The sequence below is a fragment of the Mobula birostris genome, chromosome 4 (genome assembly GCF_030028105.1).
Source record: "Mobula birostris isolate sMobBir1 chromosome 4, sMobBir1.hap1, whole genome shotgun sequence".
NCBI lineage: Eukaryota > Metazoa > Chordata > Chondrichthyes > Myliobatiformes > Myliobatidae > Mobula > Mobula birostris.
Window position 1 is genome coordinate 52,181,627 of NC_092373.1, and position 18,888 is coordinate 52,200,514.

At 41.2% G+C, this 18,888-nt stretch overlaps 1 protein-coding gene across 9 annotated transcripts in view; it reads right to left on the minus strand.

Moving 5' to 3' along the window:
* Positions 1-18,888, minus strand: part of LOC140196330 (inactive N-acetylated-alpha-linked acidic dipeptidase-like protein 2) — a 993,804-nt gene that overhangs the window by 681,803 nt on the left and 293,113 nt on the right. The gene's annotated exons all lie outside the window — the stretch shown is intronic.

Here is an 18,888-nt window from a genome sequence, read left to right on the forward strand (position 1 = left end):
ATTTTACCAAAATTTTTATATTTATTTCAGAATATCCCTTTTTTTGACTAAGAAGTTTTTTGATTGGATTGATTCTATTATTTTATCTTTTATTTGGAATAATAAAAGACCAAGAATTAGTAAAAGTTGAAAAAGGATGGAGGTCTTGCTTTGCCTACTTTAAGAATGTGTTACTGGGCTGTTAATGTGTGATACATGCCCTTTTGGTTATACTGGGTTGATAAGAACGATCAGCCAATTTGGGTAGACCTGGAATTGAAAGCTGTGAAACAGTTTTACTTAACCTCGTTATAGGGAGTTGCTTTACCTATACAATTAGCTAAAGTTGCTAATTTAAACCTATACCCTGTGATTAAGCATTCTTTACAAATTTGGCTTCAGTTCCGCAATTTTTTTAATCTTAAAAAATTTAAACTTTGTAGTTTAATTTATCGAAATTACTTTCTTAAGCCTTCTTTGAGTGATCCAATTTTTTTACTTTGGAAAAATAAAGGTACTAATTCTTACTTGGATTTATTTAAAGAAGATGGCTTGATGTTTTTTGAACAATTAGTTGATAAATATTTTTTCATACACTTTTTACAATACCCTCAAGTTATACATTTCTTACAAAAATATTTAAGTAATTATCCTTACATATTGGAGGCTGAACTGTTAGATACTATTATGAGCATGAACCCTTCGACGAAGGGTTCTATTGGAAGAATTTATAATTTATTATTACAATGGGATAAGCGTCCTTTATTTAAGATTAAACAAGATTGAGAAAAGGAACTCAATTTCACTTTTATGACGGAGGATTGGACACGGATTTTGAAGCTGGTTAACTCTTCTTCGATCTGTGCCAGTCATTCACTGATTCAATTTAAAACTGTACATTGTTACCATTTGACGAAGGAGAGTGTCTAAAATATTTCCTAATGTTGATAGTTATTGTGATAGATGTAAAACTGAGACAGTTACACTGAAATACATGTTTTGGTCTTGTTCTATACTGGAACAGTTCTGGAAGTCAGTTTTTTTGACAATTTCTAAAGCACTTAAAATTAATTTACAACCTAACAAATTAACTGTGCTTTTTGGAATAATTCCTCAAAATATCTGTGGTATCTCTGTGTCTGACCAACATGTTATTGCATTTGTTACATTGATAGCTAGGAGGGCCATTTTGTTGAAGTGGAAGGACACATCTGCTCCCACTTTGTCACAATGGTTCTCTCAAGTGATGCTATGCCTTAGTTTGGTGAAAATTAGATGTTGAACCTTTGAACTTTTATTTGATTTTGATGGGGCTCATTTGCATACAATCAAAAAGAGAAAAAAAATTTATTGACAAAGTCACTGAGTTGTCCTGGTCCAGCTTGTTCTTCCACCAAGCGAACACTGCAGGGCAACTATGAGCAAACACTGGAGAGCAGCACTGAGTGAGGACTGGGGAGCAGCATCGAGCAAATACTGGAGGGCAGCACTAACAGGTGGGGCCAGCCCCAGTCCAATATGACATCCAGTGGCACACAGCAGATCGCCGGTGACCGCAACAGGAGACCCTGAGGGATGAGGGTCTTGTCTACGCAACAGACAAGGAATCACAGCAACCCAGGGTCTGACTCACCAATACTTTACAGTATTCTACATTACCAATGTCCAAGAAGGTCTTGCGATCACAATAAAAATATGCAAAACAATCACTTGCACTTTTTTTGGACCACGCACCATCTCAGCACAACGGTATGCAATAAGTCCAGTTCCATCGCCACTGAGCAAATATATGTTGGTAATTGCAGTAATTGATATTCTTTGTATTTAGCAGTGATGCGTGATTATAAAAGAGAACTACAGGACGAGCAAATACACTTCTGATTGGAGTCAGAGTGGCTGCTGCATCCTAGTGCACCACCATCTTACCAGTTGTGGACGGAGCGAAGGTGCTCGACAAAGTGGTCCCCCAATCTATATCAGGTGTCACCAATGTAGAGGAGGCTACACAAGGAGCACTGAATACAGTAGGTAACTCCAACAGAATCTCAGGTGAAGTGTTGCCTCACCTGGAAGAACTGTTTGGGGCCATAAATGGAAGTGAGGGCGGAGATGAATGGGCTGGTGTAGCACTTCTTCCACTTGCAGGGATAAGTGCCAGAAGGGAGATTAGTGAAGGAGGAGGACATCTCTGATGTTCTGTAAAGGAACGCCTTATCCTGGTAGCAGATACAGTGGAGACAGAGGAACTGAAAAAAAGGAATGGCAATTTTACAGGTGACAGGGTGAGAAGAATAGTCAAGATAGTGTGAGAGTAGGTAAGTTTGGAGAGTAGGCACTCTGTGAGCCACATGGAGAGGATATTGATGGGCTCATGGAGTGTATCACTGATTACATCAACTTCTGTGTGGACTGCAATGTTCCGACAAGAACTGTCCTTTGTTATTCAAATAACAAGCCATGGGTGACAAAGGACATCCTGAATGCTAAAAAGAGGGCGTTTAGAGATGGAAATAGGGAGGAGCTGAGGGCAATACAGAGGGACCTGAAAGCCAGGATCAGGGAGGCTAAAGACAGGTACAGGAGGAAGCTTGAGTGGAAACTCCAACAGAACAACATGACAGAGGTCTGGAGGGGGATGAGGACCATCACTGGGTTCCGGTAAACTAGCAACAGAGGAGCTGAAGGCAGAGTGGACAGGGCCAATGAACTTAATCTGTTCTTTAACAGATTTGACATTGTGGCCCCTGCCCATCCCCCACATGAGCCATCTGTTATCGGCCCCCAACCAACACATATTCCACTCTGCCCTCCTATCCCTCCTCACAGCCCCTCACCCTGCTCTCATGACTATACCCCTTCCCCACACGAAACCACCACGGTGGGCTTCACAGCTGAACAGGTGAGAAGACAGCTGAAACGTCTCAACCCAAGCAAGGCTGCAGGATTGGATGGTGTCAGTACCAGGGTGCTCAAAGCCTGTGCCCCTCAGCTATGTGGAGTACTTCGCCATGTATTCAACCTGAGCCTGAGGCTCTGGAGGGTTCCTGTACTATGGAAGATGTCCTGCCTCGTCCCTGTGCCGAAGACGCCGCGCCCCAGCGGCCTCAATGACTACAGACCGGTGGCATTGACCACCCACATCATGAAGACCCTGGAGAGACTTGTTCTGGAGCTGCTCCGGCCTATGGTCAGGCCACACTTAGGTCCCCTCCAGTTCGCCTACCTGCCCCGACTAGGAATTGAGGATGCCATCGTCCACCTGCTGAACCGCGTCTACGCCCACCTGGACAAGCCAGCAAGCACTGTGAGGGTCATGTTTTTTGACTTCTCCAGTGCGTTCAACACCAACCGCCCTGCTCTGCTGGGGGAGAAGCTGACAGCGATGCAGGTGGATGCTTCCCTGGGGTCATGGATTCTTGATTATCTTACTGGCAGACCATAGTACGTGTGCTTGCAACACTGTGTGTCCGACAGAGTGATCAGCAGCGCTGTGGCTCCACAGGGGACTGTTTTGTCTCCCTTTCTCTTCACCATTTACACCTCGGACTTCAACTACTGCAGAGTCTTGTCATCTTCAGAAGTTTTCGGATGACTCTGCCATAGTTGGATGCATCAGCAAGGGAGATGAGGCTGAGTACAGGCTACGGTAGGAAACTTTGTCACATGGTGTGAGCAGAATTATCTGCAGCTTAATGTGAAAACGACTAAGGAGCTGGTGGTAGACCTGAGGAGAGCTAAGGTACCGGTGACCCCTGTTTCCATCCAGGGTGTCAGTGTGGACATAGTGGAGGATTACAAATACCTGTGGATACAAATTGACAATAAACTGGACTGGTCAAAGAACACTGAGGCTGTCTACAAGAAGGGTCAGAGCCTTCCCTATTTCCTGAGGAGACTGAGGTCCTTTAACATCTGCCGGACGATGCTAAGGATGTTCTACGAGTCTGTGGTGGCCAGTGCTATCATGTTTGCTGTTGTGTGCTGGGGCAGCAGGCTGAGGGTGGCAGACACCAACAGAATCAACAAACTCATTCGTAAGGGCAGTGATGTTGTGGGGACAGAATTGGACTCTCTCACGGTGGTGTCTGAAAAGAGTATGCTGTCTAAGTTGCATGCCATCGTGGTCAATGTCTCCCATCCACTACATAATGTACTGGATGGGCACAGGAGTACATTCAGCCAGAGACTCACTCCACTGAGATGCAACACAGAGCGTCATAGGAAGTCATTCCTGCCTGTGGCCATCAAACTTTACAACCCCTCCCTTGGATGGTCAGACACCCTGAGCCAATAGGCTGGTCCTGGACTTATTTCATAATTTACATGTTACTATTTAACTATTTATGGTTTTATAGCTATTTATTATTTATGGTGCGACTGTAACGAAAACCAATTTCCCCCAGGATCAATAAAGTATGACTATGACTATTTATAAAAGTTATTGTGAGACTACTTGTCTCCAGCGATAGAGAAAGAGCAATCAAGAAAGGAGAGAGACATCAGAAATGAACCAAGTGAAGTTAAGGGCAGGGTGGAAACTAGAGGCAAAGACAAGCTCAGCATGGGTGCATGAAGCAGCACCAATGCAGATATCAATGTGGCACAGAAAGAAATGGGAAGCATTAACAGTGAAGGCTTGGAAAATGGACTGTTCCACATAGCCAACAAAAATGCAGGCATAGCTGGGGCCCATGCAAGTGCCCATGGCTACCCCTTGGACTTGGAGAAAGAGAAAGGAGCTGAATGAGAAACTGTTTGAGCATGAGGACCAGTTTCACCAAACGGGGGAGTGTGGTAGTGGAGGAGAACTGGTTGGGTCTGTTGTCAAGAAAGAAATGCACAGCTTCTAGGCCTTCTTGATGGGAGTAGATGTGTATCGAAACTGGCTATCCTGCAGTCATTAAATAATTTTCCTTACATATTGGACTTCATCCCTAAACAAAGCTTCCTGCTGGAGCGCAGCACATCAACAGGGCCAAGAGGAAACTGTACAATCTGTACTATTTGACATCAGAACAAAGTCAAACCCACTCCAATATTCTATGATGCGAATATTTGCATGTGTTCGGAGGCTGAGATCCGAGTTATCACTAATTTGGTCACTGAAGCACAGAGGATGATACACTTTATATCCTCAACATCTGCAAGACAAACGTCCTCTAACAAACCTGCCTCACTGCCAACACCAGACCTCCAAAAATATTCATTCAAGGCAAGCCTCAGAAAGCATGGCACATCTCTGTTATCCTGAGGGTGACCTGTCGGCAAATGAATCAATGATGAAATGAAACATTATCTTCAGAGTCTCAGCAAACCCTTGGGCCACATGAGGAAAAGGGCAAAGGTTAGTAAGAAACTAACTTCTATATCCCATCTGCACAAGTTATTTTCTGTCATGTAATACTGTGCCACTCCCTGGAGTGTACCACCACTGATATTTAAAATAGTCATTATTGCAACTCATTTTAGGGCTATTTATCAAACTTTATCATTAGCTCTCTTAAAATATACTAGGGAATAAATTTTAATGCAAGTTTTAAAAAATATGAACATTATAAAACATTACCTGATGGCCTATGTATACCACCAAACGAGACAATGTTCCTCCAGACCAAGGTACACACACAGTACATATAACTCACATAAATCACAAAGTAATATTGCGACAAGTAACACATAATACGGTGCATTTGTGACACAAGTTAAAACGTAAACAGTAAAATGTTAAAAGACCTGGCAGGTGGCACAGAGTTCAGTAGTCTTTCAGCCTAGGAGGAAGAAGCTGTTTCCCATCCTAACAGTTCTTGTCCTAATGTTACAGTACCTCCTGCTTGTTGGATGGATGGAAGGGATCACTGACGATGCTAAGAACCCTGCGCACACTGCGCTCCTGATAAATACCTCTTATGGATAGAGACCCTCTTATGATCTCTCAGCAGTCCTCGCAATCCTTTCCGTGATGCCATTTGCGGTGAGGTGCCTTACAATTCCCACAACAGACGGTAATGCAGTTGGTCAAGACTCTTTCGATGGTGCTGCTGTATAGACCGATTAGAATGTGTGGTGAGGGGGGTGGGGAGAAGAGACCTCACTCACCTCAATCTCCTCAGGAAGTACAGAATATATTGAAGTAAATAAAAATTTATTCATATTTTCAAGATTATGGAAATAGCTTTGGCAATTACATATCCAAAAGCTGATTACATTACAAGTGCATCAGGAAATAAGGTTTGTATGTGGAACATCTAAATAACATAAAGGATTATGAGAAAGATTAGGCTATACAGCCTCTTAAACCTGCTTTGTCATCTAATAAGATCATGACTAATCTCCTACCTTAACACTACTCTTCAGCCTATTTGCTTTTTTATTATCCCCTTAATAAATGGAAATCTATCTATCCTAATTTTAAATACAATCAATAACTGGGCCTCTACAGCCCTCCAAATTAGAGAATTCTAAAGATTCAGTACTCAGACTGAAGCCATTTCTTCTCATATCTAATTTGTTGATCTGCAGGAACCATTCCACAATTTTATATCATTTTGAAATATGTTAACTACTATATCAATTCAATATCTCTTCAGTCAACTTTCTTGAAACTCAAATGTAGATTAGCAGGTCTTTGGAGTTTAGTATTTTTAGGCTCACTGACATTTTTCTAATATTGATTAATTTATTTCTTCACTTCCATTGTAAGACCTTGGTCCTCTCTTACTTTTTTTGGAGATCCAAAACAGAAATTGGCACATTTTCACTGCACATTTGTCGTTCAGTACATAGTTAATATCAAGCTCAATAATCACCCCAGAGCTTCACAACTGCATTCTTAGAAAACATAGCCCTTTACTTTGACCCTTCGTTCTCAACAATTCCTAACAGCAGCTTGAAAGTGATAAATATAAATGATGGAAGATCAATTTTGAGGGAATGACATTATCTTTGAATATTAAAATCCTAAATTTTGTGAGAGCAGGACACAGACATATTTGCCAATACCTATTTAGTCAGGAGCCAACTATCTTTTAATTTACCAGTATGTAGGGATATAATCAAAGGAAGTAAGAAAAATAAACAAAAGAGATCCTGCAGATGCTGGAAATGCAAAGCAACACGCACAAAATTATGAAGGAACTCAGCAGGTCAGGCAGCATCTATGGAAAAGAGTAAACAGTTGACATTTCAGGCCAAGACCCTTCTTCAGGACTCACAGAGTAATCATTGTTTCTAACAATTGGCCTGTCCCTCTCTTTTCATGTTTTATTACCTATCAAAGCTGACTCATATTTCATGAATGAAACCCAAACACATATTTGTCATACTCAAGCATTAAGTAAGTGCACTGACTACATCGCTGAAAGTGATAAGAACCTTAACATTTAAAACGGGAACATTCTAACACAAAGGGATCCTAGATCATCTAAAAAAAAAATCCACTGCTAATATTTAAAAGTTGATTTTTATCAACATTTATGATCTTCAAGCAAATTTTATAGCAATTTAGGATATTATACATAGAGCTACCAGATTTTGATCCAAAGTTAATGGTAAATGAACTTACTTAAAGCAGATAAGATTGATTTTAGTGCCTCTGGGCTGTTCATTTAACTTAGATTCCCCAGTGCGTTTAGTTCAACTATAAAGCAAAGTTTTCAAACTACTTTTTCCCAGTCTTCTGATAATTTATTCTAATTTAGGGGCACTTAACATGGAACTAACTTGACAGTTTCCTTCCAATATTTCCACTAAGTTTAGACAAATGAAGGTGAATTATGAGGCGTTAAAAAAAATTGCTCAGAAATTTGATTGCACGAAGTTTTTGTCAGAATTATGCAATTGAAAATCAATGTTTTCTGGAGTAAAAATAATTTCTGGGTCATTGTATAAATTTAAGTAGACACTACTGGGCAAGAGTTACTCTTGTTTTCCTGATATAATTCCCATATCAGAGATGCAGGAAAAAAGAATGCCTTTTGGAACACTGCTAGGGAATTGGGGTCATATTGCCTTTCAACAATCATCAGTGGGACAAACTGGTCTTCTTGAGGTCATACTGTATTAGTCTGTACAAGTTCCTTGCTTATTTTAACCAACCTGGCACCACCCCTGTCCACCACCCTGCAGTGCAAAAATACTCCCACTAGCCAAACTTACACCCCAAATCGGCCCACTGTTCTCATCATTTACCCTAATCCAATCTCCATACACACAATCACAATGCCCCAACCTGCCAATGCATTGACTTAACACTCAGTCCTCTAAGTCTACTGACTTTACAATCCCTTAAGCCCAGTTAGCTTATCACTGCCCCAATCTGACAGATTCTTCTTCCTGTCCCCCTGATCCAAGATACTGTATGTTTCTATTTCTACTACATGTCCTGCGACAGAATAGATTTCTGGTTTCTCTCCTCATTCTCAACAATGAAAAGCCTGAATCCCTTTCCTATTTTCAACAGAGCTCTGATCTCTCACCTTCTCATATTCAGACCCACTGTCATCTCAAGACTGTGGCACCTCACTTCCAGGTTGACTTGCAGAAAACTGATTAGCCATTTGTGTGTCAGATTCACAAGGAATTGATCATTTATGTGGAATGATCCTTCACAGCATTGCCTGAGAAATTAGTTAATCTTCTAAGAATTTGAAAAACAAGCATTTTTAAATATTTGCTCCTTGAGTACATACCATCTTTGGACTGTGAATCCCATTCATGTAGTGCCCCTTACTTACTCCACTCTTCTCTTGTTATTCCCCTTCCATAGTATAAACTTCCCCTCCCCAAACTTCCAATCAGCAACTTAATCTGCAAGACTGCCTTTTTCCCATCATCCTGATTGCCTGCCTATTCTAGCCATGACTCATCGACTGGACTCAGTCCATAATCCTTGACTCAAACCCCAAGCTTTCTAACTAGTTAGCAGTTTTAATGGTTGTTAAATTGAAATGAATTGACTTTATTACTTACATCCTCATATACGTGAGTAAAAATCTTTACGTTACATCGGCATCTATATGTGCAATTTATAGTAATTTATAATAAATAGTATGTACAACCAGACAGTCAATATAACACAGAAATACAATTGTACCAGCATGAATTAATCAGTCTGATGGCCTGGTGGAAGAAGCTATCCCGGACCTGGCTTTTATGCTGCAATACCATTTCCCGGATGGTAGCAGCTGGAATCATTTGTGGTAGGGGTGACTCGGGTCCCCAATGATCTTTCAGGCCCTTTTTACACACCTGTCTTTGTAAACATCCTGAATAGTGGGAAGCTCGCATCTACAGATGCGCTGGGCTGTCCGCACCACTCTCTGCAGAGTCCTGCAATTGAGGGAAGTACAGTTCCCATACCAGGCAGTGATGCAGCCAGTCAAGATACTCTCAATTGTGCCCCGTATAAAGTTTTTAGGATTTGGGGACTCATACCAAACTTCTTCAGCCATCTGAGGTAAAGAGGCGCTGTTGTGCCTTTTTCACCACACAGCCGGTGTGTACAGACCCAGTGAGCTCCTCTGTGATGTGTATGCCAAGGAACTTGTTGCTTTGCAAACAAGAAAATACCCAGACACACTAAGATAACATTTGAGGTAAATGACCATCAATTACAAACACACATTTTTGTTTTGCTTCAATGGTATTGACAACACACTACCAAATTGATGTTATAAGAAATAAATATTTCAAAATATAAGGAATGCTAAAATAAATCAGGGTTGTGTTATATTTCAGCTATTATGCATTTGTGTATACAGTGGATTTGGTTAATTAGGATACACTGAGGTCCAGTATATCTTGGTCTAATTAAGTGGCAGCCCCAATTAGCTGGGGCTTCATGGAACCAGTTAAAAGGGTATATTAAAAAAAACAAACTACCATTTACTGCCATTTAAATGAGTAACAAACTATGCATTTAAATGAAATAAGAAAAAAAAGAACACTGCCAATATTACTACAGTACTATAAAACTGTATATTAGTTCCTAAAATTTATCAGAGGAATTCATCCAGTGTACCCTACCATGTTCTTTTGACTGACTGCAAAGGAACAAAATCAGCTCAGACACCTAGTGCAGATGCATGGTTTTCTTTCAACCTGGTAGTGTTACGCGATTGTAGCCAAGGGAACCGTTTGGTATGGCATGATTAGAAAACAAAGCTTGTTTCATCAGTATTGTAGATATTACCTATGTAAAAATTTTTGAGGCAAGTTGAGGAGTTTTGTAGATTTCCACGTTTCTACACTTACAGCATCAGCACTCTCTTTGTCGCTGTGTGCTTTCTTGAATTTAACATGGTGCCAACATTTTCAACAAGAAAACCAACCATCTGATGCTGTAAAACTATTGTGTCCCAGCTTCTTAGCTCACTCCTCTGGCTTGTGTTTTTTTAAGACTGGTGAACACCTCGACCAGTTACAATGGAAAATCACTGATTCACGTCCTCCAACATTTGGATCCTTACCTTCAGACTCTCATTTCTGGGATGTTCTCTGTTGTCTCTCATGTAATGCCCATTCTTGTCACAGTTTATCCTGCAGATGTACCAAGTGTACATTGTAGATTTTGACACTTCAGTTATCTCCGCTCGCCAATGATGAGTGGTGTTAGGTAGAAGGAAGGCTTTCCATTTGGTTCAGTAGGATAATTTTTTTGATGAGTGTCAAATGTTTTGGTGCCATCATGCCAAGGGTTTGAAATTTTTTAAAGTCAAAAATAAAAAATCAAATTATCAAAAATCACTGGTTTTTGAACTGCTGTCCATTAGCGCAAATGGATAACATAACACAAGCACACATAAATCACTCTATTTAAAAACTGTTTGCTCTAAGTACAGTGTAATGTCTAACAGCCACAAAAGTGCACTCGACTGACTCTAGTTAGAAACTGTTCAGCAACAGTCTCCTGTCCCAATTAAGTGGCATGCTGCCTAAATAAATGAAGGGAATCCTAACTATCTTCTCGATTAGATTTTTATCTTTAAGAGTTGTCTCAAATAAGTGGATTAACCATCGGCCAAATTAAGCGGAATCTACTGTATTCTAGGTTTTACTTAGCATTGCATATAGAGTTAATTTAAAATGTTTCCTGGTTTCTCATTTGTAAGAATTTCTTGTTGTTAGACTGGGCTTTTATTCCAGGAAGTTTAGTTCTCTGCAGGAAGTACGAGCATTTTCTACATGTTTACTAGAAACAATTTTGCACAAAACCCTTAACCTATCAAACAAAACAAAATATTTCAAATGCACAGTACAACTTCAGGGAAAAAGAATATCCAACTGTCAGACATCTCACAAAATGGTGAGGATGTCTCAGAGCTTGTTAAACATTATGTAACAAGAATGCTAAAGATCTCATGTCATATTAACATATTCAAATTAGTGGTTGTTCCTTAAATCAGAATAGCTGTTTTATTTCAATGTTTATTTCCTGTGAGAGAGGTAAGCGCAAAATATGCCATGTCATGACACACAAGGAAACAACACGTGCCCATCTGAAGAATTTGGATAGAGACAAGTTGTTACAATCAAGGATGACAAGCTTGAAGAAGAACATGTAAGCTGTTGTCAAACAGTGCCTTGAAACAGCATACATTAAACAAGATTACCAACAATATAATCAAAGTTACTTGACAAAAATAGGCAAACACAACAAACATTGATTATTTGTAATATTAAATATTGTCATATAATGTTGAATAATACCCAAAAGTTAAAAAAATTACCGCCTATGCTGGATGCACAAAGATAAAGAATGCTGATAGTATCAATAAGTTAGACTTCATCTGAGGAAAAAGAAAGTAGTAACGTTGCAAATACTCCATTAGGACTGGGAAACTGAAAAGTGAGCTAGTATGAAGTTGCAGAGAGAGTGGGGTAAAGACAGAGAAGACTCAAAGAATATTTCTGATAAGGCAGGCCAAGGTTGCCCAATAGATCAGGCAGTTTCTGCAGAAAGAGGAAAAACTTGATTATTTAAGAGATAGATAACATTGGAGCAAAACAAACCTGTTTGGATACAGAGAGAAAGGGGAGAATATCTAAATTTGACATGAAGTTGAAAAGGCCACAATGTGCTGAGACAGAAGACGAGGTGCTCTTTCTCAAGTTCACTGAAACGGTGCAAGAGCCAGAGTGGAGGGAATGGAAAATTAAATGGACAAATAGAAAGTTCAGATCATCCTGTGGACCGAATAAAGATGCTCTGCAAAACTATACCAGAAAAGTCCTTCAAGAAAAATTAACTTTGCTTTAGTAAGCTACCTCATTAAAATTTTCATTTACAAAGAGGCAAATACAATCAAGCCAATTCACCTCTCCAGTCGAAATGAAAGACTAGATGGAATGAAATAGTAGACCAAAGGTTAACTTACAGATTGGATTGGTAGTGAGGAAGGCAAATACAATGTTAGCATTCAGTTCCACAGGACTAGAATATAAAAACAGTAGTATTGTGAGCAGTTTTGTGCCCCACATCTAAGGACGGATATGCCGGCATCGGAGAGGGTCCCGAGAAGGTCTAAGAGAATAACACTGGGAGTGAAAGGGTTGTCAAACATGGAGCGTTTGATGACCCATTGAATCATCCCAAATACTGAATTACCTAGATAGAATGGACATGGAGATGATGTTTCCAATAGTGGGAGAGTCCAGGACTAGAGGGCACAGACTTAGAATGTCCATTTAGAACAGAGATGATGAGTTTCTTTATCCAGGGAGTAGTCAATCTGTGAAATTCATTGCCACAGGTGGCTGTGAAGGCCAAGTTAATAGCTATTCTTAAAGTGATGGTTGATTTCTTGATTAGTCAGGGTGTCAAATGTTATGGGGAGAAGGCTGGAGAATGGGAGTGAGAGCCTTGATCAAATAGTAGTGCAGAGTCTATGATCGATTGGCCTAATTCTGCTCCTCTGACTTAAGCCTATGTCTAACTTTCTTTCCAAGGAAGAACACTCAACACAAGATTCTCAAAATCAAAGTCAAAATAGTCAAAGTAAAATTTATTATTAGAGTACAGACATGTCACCACATATAACCCTGAGATTATTTTTCGCAGGCAAATCTATACACTAACCGTAAACTGTAAACATCAGTGGGTAAAAAAAAGCATGGGCTGGGCAGTGAAGATCTCTGATGAAGGACGCTGCTTTTCTAAGGCAACGTTTCATGTAGATGTGCTCAATGGTTGGGAGAGTTTTACCTGTGATACATTGGGCTAAATCTACAATCTTTTGTAGAAATTTTCCACTCAAAGGCATTGGTATTCCCATACCAAGCCATAATGCAGCCAATCAGCAGACTTTCCACTACACATCTATAGAAGTTTGCCAAGGTTTTTGATGACATGCCGAACTTCTGTAGGCTCCTGAGGAAGTAGAGGTGCTGTTGTGCTTTCTTCGTAATAATATTTATATGATGGGTCCAGGCCAAGTCACCTGAGATAGGAGTTTAAAGTTACTGACCCTCTCTACCGCTTCAGTACTTGGCCAGGTACTCTGTCCAGACTGGATGCTTTCCTTGAAGGCAGCCCGCACATCATCTTCAGATACTGAGACCAAAGGATCGTCAGGAGACATGGGTGTGGGTGATGGTTCCTCCTTGTTCTGATGGTCAAAAGTGAGCATAGAAGGCATTGAGCTCATCTGGAAGCGAAGCTCTGCTGACCCCTATGTCATAAGATTTAGCTTTGTAGTAGGTTATGGCATTCAAACACTGCCACAGCTGTCGAGCATCCCTCATTGATTCCAGTCTAGTCCGGAATCTCCACTTGCCCGAGAGATGGCTTTCTGGATTCTCAAAACCATTTTAGATGGGCAATAATCCTGTTTTGACATTATACCCAAATCCAGAGAACATAACTTGCTTGGAAAATAAGAAAGAAAATACACACGTGCAGCTGGTATCACTTCACCACTGTAGACGTGTGGTGGAAAGTCTGCTGATTGGCTTCATTATGGCCTGGTACGGGAACACCAATGCCTTTGAGCGGAAAATCCTACAAAAGGTCATAGATTCAGCCCAGTGTATCACAGGTAAAACCCTCTCAACCATGAAGCACATCTACATGAAATGTTGCCTTAGAAAAGCAGCATCCTTCATCAGAGATCTTCACTGCCCAGGCCATGCTTTCACACCTATTACTGAAGGTAGTGCTCATTCACAGCATGACACTGGCATACTCAATCCACATCGATTCACTGTGATAAAATGTCTAAATCCCACCATTGCAAACTTTCATCTTGATGAACACACACAAAATGCTGGAGGAAATCAGCAGGCAGGTCACATCAATAGAAAAAAAGTACTGTCGACATTTTGGGCCGAAACCCCTTGGCAGGACTGGAGGAAAAAAACTAAAGAGTAGATTTGAAAGGTGGGGGGAGGGGAGAGAGGAACACCTGGCGATAGGTGAAACTTGGCGGGGGAGGGATGAAGCAAAGAGCTAGGAAGTTGATTGGAGAAAGAGGCAGAAGTCCATGGAAGAAGGAAGAAAGTGGGGGGCGGGGGAGGAGCACCAGAGGGAGGCGATGAGCAGGCAAGGAGATAACATGAGAGAGGGACAAGGGGATGGGAAATGGTGAAGGGGGGGAAGGCATTACTGGAAGTTAGAGGAATCAATGTTCGAGCCATCAGGTTGGAGGCTATCCAAACGGAATACAAGGTATGGTTCTGCCAACCTAAGTGTGGCCTTATCCCGACAGTGGAGGAGGACATGGATGGACATATCAGAATGGAAATGGGAAGCAGAGTTCAAATGGGTGGCCACTGGGAGATCCCGCTTGTTCTGGCGGATGGAGTGTAGATGTTTGGCGAAATGTTTTTTTCATGTCCATGATGATGTTGATGGAAAGGTGAGACAGAACTGGTTACATGGAAATAAGTGAATAAAATTGGACTGGTCGAAGCATCAGCATAGACTTGATAGGCCAAACTACTTCCTTCTACAAAGTACACAAACATGAGAATAAAAAAGAATGCATTACTCTTTCAGTAAGAATGAATGAAGAACATACAATTGGGTCCTGCATGATTCCAGATGCCTGCAGCACAGGACTAATGAGATCAACAACAATATCACAGATTCTGGCTTATTATTACAGAGCTCCAGACACCTACTGCGGTCTCAAATATAGAAAATAAGCATGACGATTTGACTACCTTGGGATAAGGCTGAGTTGAAAAGCAAACTGCAAGATAGGGAGAAAATACCCAAGACTGAATGTGCAGTTGCAAGCTTCATGCAAAGTAATTTTAAAATACGCTTTGACCTCTCTATGGGGAAACAATCTCCGATGATGTTGAAAAGACCAAACAACATAGGAGCAAAATTAGGTCATGTGGTCCATCAAGTCTGCTCCACTATTCTATCGTGACTGATTTATTAGCCCTCTGAACCCTATGTTTCTGCCTTCTCCCCATAACCCTTTGATGCCCTTACTAATCAAAGACCTATCAACTTCCACTTTAACTGTACCCAAAGACTTGGCCTACATGGCCATCTGTGGCAATGAGTTCCACAGATTCATCATCCCCCAGCTGAACTAGTTTCTCATCTGTGTCATACTAAATTTTGTAAAACATTGAATGAACATCTGAACAGTTCAAAATAACAATTTAACTCTTTCTGAAGCCTTAACATGTGGAGTCTGTATGTCTGTTAGTGAAAAGTGTTTGCAGAGTGTCTGTACAAGGCAAACACATAGAATGTTTGCTGATAGCAGCTGGATACTTTCTTAGCCTCAGGCACCATTAACAAGAGGATGTCTGTAATGACTAATTGTCTGTTGGTCACTTTCAGAGCTAGATTGATGGATTCTTAGTGTTTTCCTGCATTCAGGTTTATCGCTTATATGTAATATTAATATTCTCTTGTAAGTCCAAGGAATATTGTGTGCTACAAGATAGCCAGGAGTGTCCATTACAGCATCTAATTGATTTATGAGAACTGTGTTAATGGACACAGAATGTGTTTGGAAAAAGACAAGCTGTGTTGAAATAATAAAGAGTTTCTCTGTTTCTGGATGTCTCTTTGCACTTGTGAAACTCTTATTTATTGGGGTGCCTTTCCTGATTTCATTGGACTTTGTGGGACCCAAACTTGAGATCAGTGCCTGTGACAAAGGCATGGTTTCTCAAGTGAGTCAGAATTCAGAGATTCCCCCAACAGCAGCAATAATCTAGTGGTGACTAAGAATTGTGAGCCCTAAAATTTTCGTGATTTGCTTCGTAGTATTTTGTGCGGTTTATTTGTGCTTTCTATATTATGGAAATAAATTAGACTTAGTTACTTTGTTGTGTTTGTACGCATAATACCGCATCTCCAGTACAATGAGTCTGATCAACTCAGCCCATTAAATCATCTCTGTTCTAAAGGGACATCCTCTGGTCCTAGATTCCCCCACTATAGGAAACATTCCCTCCACATTCACTTTGCCTAGACCCTCCAATATTCGATAGGTTTCAATGAGATCCCCACTCATTATCCTAAACTCCTGATCATGCTCTTCGCATTGCTGCTATCAGGAAGTACGTGCAAGAGCGTCAGGACTCTCATGATTACCTCTCAACCAACAGACTCTTGAAACAGTGGGGATAGCGTCACTCGACTTCACCTGCCCTATCACTGAATGGTTCCCACAAACTATAGACTCATTTTCAAGCACTCTTCATTCAATGTTCTTGATATTTATGGCTTATATATTTATTTGTTTTCTTTTTCTTTCTTTTATTTGAACAGTTTATTGTCTTTTGCAAACAACAGGAATTCTGCAGATGCTGGAAATTCAAGCAACACACATAAAAGTTGCTGGTGAACGCAGCAGGCCAGGCAGCATCTCTAGGAAGAGGTGCAGTCGACGTTTCAGGCCGAGACCCTTCATCAGGACTAACTGAAGGAAGAGTGAGTAAGGGATTTGAAAGTTGGAGGGGGAGGGGGAGATCCAAAATGATAGGAGAAGACAGGAGGGGGAGGGATGGAGCCAAGAGCTGGACAGGTGATAGGCAAAAGGGATACGAGAGGATCATGGTTACAGGAGGTCCGGGAAGAAAGACAAGGGGGGGGGGACCCAGAGGATGGGCAAGGGGTATATTCAGAGGGACAGAGGGAGCAAAAGGAGAGTGAGGGAAAGAATGTGTGTATAAAAATAAGTAACAGATGGGGTACGAGGGGGAGGTGGGGCATTAGCGGAAGTTAGAGAAGTCAATGTTCATGCCATCAGGTTGGAGGCTACCCAGACAGAATATAAGGTGTTGTTCCTCCAACTTGAGTGTGGCTTCATCTTTACAGTAGAGGAGGCCGTGGATAGACATGTCAGAATGGAAATGGGATGTGGAACTAAAATGTGTGGCCACTGGGAGATCCTGCTTTCTCTGGCGGACAGAGCGTAGGTGTTCAGCAAAGCGGTCTCCCAGTCTGCGTCGGGTCTCGCCAATATATAAAAGGCCACATCGGGAGCACCGGACGCAGTATATTACCCCAGCCGACTCACAGGTGAAGTGTCGCCTTACCTGGAAGGACTGTTTGGGACCCTGAATGATGGTAAGGGAGGAAGTGTAAGGGCATGTGTAGCACTTGTTCTGCTTACACGGATTATCACCAACCACCAACTCAACCTGCAAGTTAACCTTTAAGGAACCCTGCACAAGGACTCCCAAGCCACTTTAATTTTTAAATGCTTTCCCTGTTTAGAAAACAGTCTATGCCTTTATTCCTTCTACCAGAGTGCATGACTATACAGTTCCCTACACCATATTTCATCTGCCACATCTTTGGCCATTCTCCTACTTTAACATAAACTGCCCCACTCCACTTATCTTTGCATTGTCCATAAACTTGGCCACAAAGCCATCAATTCCATCATCCAAATCACTGACATTCAAGGAGAAAAGAAGTGGTCCCAAGACTGATCCCTGCAGAACCCCATTAGCCACCGGCGGCCAACCAGAAAAGGCCCCCCCTTTATTTCCACTCTTTGCCTTCTGTCAATCAGCCAATCTTCTATCCGTGCTAGTATATTTCCTGTAACGCCATGGGCTCTTATCTTGTTTAACAGCCTCATATGTGGCAAGTAAAGTGAGCACAGGATATACATGCTTTGTATTGATGTGAACAAAGAGAAAGATGTCAAATCATTATCAAAGTTAATTGTAAACGTGAGCCCTAATTGGCTGAAAGTTGGGGTGATAAGAGATTCATAATCAGTTAGGAGTGCTTTTGCAGCACATATGAAACAATGCATGCTGTTTCACACCTACACAGTGGGTGTAGCACTAATGAATTTCTCGACCAAACAGTTCTTCCAATGCAAGTATTCAAAAGAAACCTGTGATGCAATTAGGCATCATCTTGGAAAGGAATTGAGTTAACGTTTCAGGATGTGACCCTTCATCAGGACAGGAAAGGAAGGGGGAAGAAGCCAGAAGAAATAGGTAGGGGAGCTGAAGGAGTACATGCTAGAAGGTGATAGGAGAAACCAGGTGAGGGGGAAGGTATGTGGGTGAGGGAAAGAGGGAATGAAATGAGAAGCTGGCAGGTGAAATGCAGAAGGGCTGAAGAAGGTGGCAACAGATAGGAGAGGAGAGTGGATCATGTGAGAATCCTTCTTCTTCAGCTCTCTACCTTCAAATTCCTGTTGCCAGCCTTTGAACATGAAGCAGAGACCTCAGGCCTTCATATCTTTTCACAAAAGAGTATTGCGCAGTATAATATTCCACTTGTTGCCAAACAAATGTTTTACAAAAATCCATGATGATTTCCTTTCCTCCTTTTTCCTCTCTATTTCTAGAGCTTCCTCTTATATGCAAGGATTGTTTCTGTTTCAACTACTCTGTGTGGCAGTAAGACCATTATTCTGATGCTTCTTAAATTCTTTACAGGTGACCCCACACTGCAGGGCTGGAGAGTTCCTA